Source organism: Ricinus communis, chromosome 8 (assembly GCF_019578655.1).
Source record: "Ricinus communis isolate WT05 ecotype wild-type chromosome 8, ASM1957865v1, whole genome shotgun sequence".
NCBI classification, from domain to species: domain Eukaryota; kingdom Viridiplantae; phylum Streptophyta; class Magnoliopsida; order Malpighiales; family Euphorbiaceae; genus Ricinus; species Ricinus communis.
In genome coordinates, this window is record NC_063263.1 from 16,683,724 (window position 1) to 16,689,111 (window position 5,388).

The following is a 5,388-nucleotide window of genomic DNA, read 5'->3' on the forward strand; positions in this document are numbered from 1 at the left end:
TGCATCGTGATCCACGCCATTACGTTACTTGACTATAGTCTGTATACATATTTGTGGGACCGGTGAGTGCTTTACAGCAAATTTAGAATTAAATTCTAAAACTCTTGAAATTGGTAAAATATTATTTTCAAAAATTTCATATTCAAGAAATTTGATTTTTATTTGACATAATTTCTTTTTTGATATAAAAACAACTAAACCATTCTATTTAATTATATTATAAAATTTATGTAAATGAGAAAAATGTTGTACTAATAAATTTGAAAAAATTAAAATATCATCAATGTAAACAATGGTAAATGATTGATAATCACGAAAAATGTCATTCATAATTCTTTGAAATTCTGATGTTGTATTTTTTAATCCAAATGACATAACATTCCATTCATAATGACCAAAAGGGACATTGAAAACAGTTTTGTAACGATCCTTTTCATTAATTTGAATTTGCCAAAAACCAGAGTTCATGTCAAACTTGCAATAAATTTTTGAATAATAAGTCTCTTTTATTAGGTATAGGGTATCTGATTCATTCTAAAACTTTTATTAAAGGTTTATAATTTATTACAAGTCTAGGAACACCTCGTTTTCTTTCAGTTGTATTATAAACATAGAAAGCAGAGCAGCTCCAAGGAGAACTAGAATTACGAATTAATCCTTTTTATAATAATTCATCAATTTCTTTTCTACAATGATTTTCAAGTTCTGTATTCATATGTATAGCATGTGATTTTATCAGTATATTATCTTCAGAAAAATTTTAACATAAGATAAAGAGATTACGTGTTTTTTCTTTTCCAAAAGGCATTTGAAACAGGTGCACATAAATCATTAGTAAAAAGTTTTTCAATGTTTTTTATTTTAGCTTTTGTCTCATCAAGGTCTAAATCTTCTTTTATTTTTAAAGATAAAATTTCTTTATTTAAAAAAGTAATTTATTTTTTCTTTTGGCTAATCAGATCATTAAAAACACAATTTTTCTTTAAAACATTTATATTTTTTTCTTGTTCAAAGAATATGAATTTAAAACAAATTTCTTTTTTTAATAATCTAGTCTTAATACCATGAGTGTCAACTGGAAAAGGATAAATCAGAATCGTTTTCTTCAAAATCACTTAAATCAGAATTTTCAGAATCTGTATGAGATAGTAAAAGATTAAGCATCTAATTTTTAACTTTGTCAGAGACATCTAAAGCATTGATTTTATTTTTCATTATACACTGGGATTTAAAATGACCAACACGTCCACACTTATAGCAAACAGGAGGACTTTTCTTTTTATTATTTTTATTTTTATTTTTGTTTTGAAAAATATTTTTGGATGAAGAAGGTTTTTGAAAATTCGAAGTATTTCTTCTATAATTTTTATTAGAAGATTTTCTTTTCAAATATTTTTTAGTTTTTGAAAAAGAAGCTTTAATACGTTCATAACCATATTGGGAGCAGAAATCTCCTAATTCTTTTTTAGATTGTAAAAATTCATTTTTAATTTTAGCTTTTAATTTCAAATCAGTACATAAAGCTAAACCTTCATTATTAATGAAATTAATAATTTATCCATAAGTTAAAGTATCATAAGGGATAACATTTCAATAAAAATCTTTAATTCTTGTTCTAACTTTTTCAGCAAATAATTTAGGTAAACCAGCAATAAATCTTTCTTTCCAAAAACTATAATTGCAATCAGTTCGAGAAAAAACTTTAATTAAAAAGACATCTTTGTACCAGCGAAAATCTTGAAGTTTAGGACAAGTTAAATTTGAAATAATTTCAGAAGATCGAATTCGATATTGATTAGGTTCACCAACAAAACATTTTATAATAGCGAAAAGTAAAGTTGCCACAGCATCTTCTTCCTCAGTTTGAACAGATGTTTGATTTTCAGTTTTAATGACTATTTTTCTAGCATTTAAAATCCATGATTTGTCTTCTAGAGAGGTGTAATTATCCCACCAACCTTTTAATTGACCAGTAAACCCAGAAATTAACATTTGAGCAATTTTTTTATCAGTGTTATTTACAGATCTGGCTCTGTACGAAGTACAAGCCATGGTCATTTCTTGAAGCATATTTAAAATTTGATATTCAGATAGGCCATCAAGGCTCCATTCATAGACAGAATCTCCATCATATTTTGCTTGAATAAAATTTACTCTTTCTTCAAAGAAAACATCCGGAGGAGTAGGTCTAGGGTAATAGTGTCTAGTTCTTGGTTTGTCGTATCCTCTTTTATTGTATATTTTATTTATTTCAAAAGTATTATTAATAAATTGACTTTCTAAATCTTTAATTTTAAATTTTTCATTTTGTTCAGATTTTTCAAAATTAAGCATGCTAACAGAAGGTTTATCTTTTAAAGACAGATTAGCTAGTTTTAAATTTATTTGATTTAAAATTCCATCTTTATCATTTAATTTAATTAATTGTTGTTCAGGAATTTCGTGAGGCTGAAGAATAGGTTTCATAGGTATGCCACCTGGCCTAGGTGTTTGTTGATTATTTATGTTAAATGTCTCTATCCTGTCAAGTTGTGAAGCAATTATTTATTGATCTTGAACAATTATTTTAACTTCTTCTAAAGGTGGATAAACAGAAATTATTTGTTTGTTTGCTACGGTTGTAGTCCACGTTTTAGAAACTCTATCATTTGTAAAAAGATTTTTAAAAGGAAAATCTATATCATTATTATTACAATAAATTTCAAACCATATAAAAAACGGAACATTAATCTTAACAGAATTTAAATATTCATAAAATTTTTCTTAAATAGTCTCTCTCTCTCTCCCCCTTTGAAAAATAATTTTGAAACCATAGAACTTTTTCACGATTTCGTATATGATAATAGTCAGATCGTAAAAAAGGTTTATCTATTTCAAAAGGAGTAGAAATCATATTTAAAGTTGAAAAGTTTTCCATAGTTGATCTTGAAGGTGATAAAACAGGTTCATCTGAATTTTTATCTTAATCTATGTTAACAGAATCAGTATAAAAAGGTTGTGGAATCCTATTGTCAAAATCAACTCCTTGTAGAAGGTCTAGAATTTTCAAAAGTTGAAAGTCTAGAGGAAGGTAAAAAGGTAGGTGAAAAACTTATTTGAACAGAACCATTAGATTCTTCAAAAATTTGTGAAACTCTAGAATTATTTTCAATAGATTGTGGTTTATTAATTTCTTGTAAATCCCAAGTTCCAGCTTGAGATAACTCATTCCATTTTAGTCTTTTGGGTACTTGTATTTTGGAATGTAAAGGATTGACTTTAAATAAAATTGTTTCATTTCTTGTTAAAGAATGTTTAGCTCTTGGATCTATAGTTGTCGTCATTACTTTATAGTAAATTCTATAAATGATGTTTATAGATCTAGAATTTCAAAGAAATCCATGTTTTTAGTTTTTACAGTTAAAATTAAAGTATCTAAAATATTTGAGTCAAATAACGAAATTGAAAAATTTGGATAACAATTAAAATAAACAGGACCATTAGCTAAATTTGATTCAGCCATAGCCAAAAGTTAATTTGAAAAATTCAAATGTCGTGCATCTCTTAAACAGAGAAAAATGGGTATGTCTAAACCAATTCTAAATAAAGGTTTAACAGCAATTTGAACCATGTCTAAATGCAAAAATTTAAATTTCTTTTTAATATGTTCATGTAATGCAGATGATGAAAGCAAATGTAAATTTTCATAGGATTTATTTGAAGCAATAGTTTGTTCAGTTTGTTTAATAGAATAATTTTATGCAAAATCAAAAGTTCCAATACGATAAATACTATTAATTTTTTGCTTAGGGATGGACCAATTATGTAACTGATTTTCTATTTCAGGAATATTAGACTCTTGAACAATAAATTCTTCAGAATTTAATTCAGAAAGAGAAGAAGAAGAAGAAGCCATTTCTCTATTACTGAAACTACGAAACAATGATGCCATAATCAAAGACAATAAACAGGTAAATAATGTTTAGGATAGTGGGACCACCTACCGGGACCACCCTGACCGATTACTAGGAAGACGGGCTGACCAACGAAAAACCAGGCTGACCAACACTCTCTTAAACAGTATTACAAGTTTAGTGACTAAGGCTCTGATACCATGTGCGGAGCAGGATCTTAATAATAGAGAAATAATAGAAGAAAAGAAAGAGAATATAATAGAAGAAAAGAAAGAGAATAATATAAACTTTTATTGAAGAGAAAATTTTACAAAGATAGTAGGGAAGATAGTTCAAGCGTGTCTTCCCTCAACTAATTTATATCTATTTATAAGAAGAAGTAGATCACTATTCGGACTTCAAACCAGCTTGAGTCCGTGATATTATAACAAAAGACAACAAAGATAAATAATTAAGCTACTTTGTCAAAAGGAAAAGATTCTTGCTCGCCACTTTGTCCCTCCTTATCATCTTATTTTGTCTTCTTGTTTTGTCCATTTTTCAAAGAAAAAGATTCTTGTCCGCCACTTTGTCCATTTGTGAAAAGGAAAAGATTCTTGTTCATTTAGTCAAAAAGGATATCATAATTATCAAGACCATAACAATCGTCTTCATTTTGAGGAGTGTAATTAGGTCCACCAGTACTTCCAGAGTCTTCATTATCACTGTCTCGAGAGACTTGTGATAATACTTGTTCCAAGGCTGCTTTAAACTCTTTCTTTGTAGTATTTCCAGATAATTTTGCTAAAATTTTGCTTTTGTCTGATAAAAAGTTGAATTGTCCCATAGATTGACTTGTCCCTGATATCATAGGATTCTTTCCAGAGAAATGTTTCAGAACCGTTTCTTTATTGGCCTAAATATCCTTACAATTGGTCTACCATTTAACACAATATTCTCGGGTTAGGCAGGCAATAGAATTTACATTAGAAGAGGGCTTGAAAGGTTTTATCTTGAATTGCCAGGAGAATATTCAGGGTAGGTTAAAGGTTTCAGAAAAAATGATTAATTTGTCATGCTTAAGAATAGGTAACTTTTCTTTAAAAATGGTGAATCCTTTCATAATCTTAGCAGGTAAGATTTCTGGGCAAAGTCCAAAATATGTCCACCAATCTGAAATCCAATTTGGAAAATTTTTTGAATTGGTTTCGTGAAACATAAAGAACCAAAAGTGATTCCAATTTCGAAGGTAAAAGGTATTGTACCAGGCCTTTTGGTAGTCAAAGTAATTGTAACAAAGGGTGTATAGTAGCGAAAATTTCTTTTGCGATATGGGTTTTGGTTCCAATCTGTTAAAGTAAGGACTTTCAAGATTCTACATTTTGAATAAGAAATTTTTTCGGGCATATATCGGTCAAATGAATGTTCAATTTCTATTGAGTTGGTATCTGAAAGGATAAGTTCATAAAATTTTTTCAATTTATATGAGTTTTCAAGAATAAAGAATTGTCCAGAA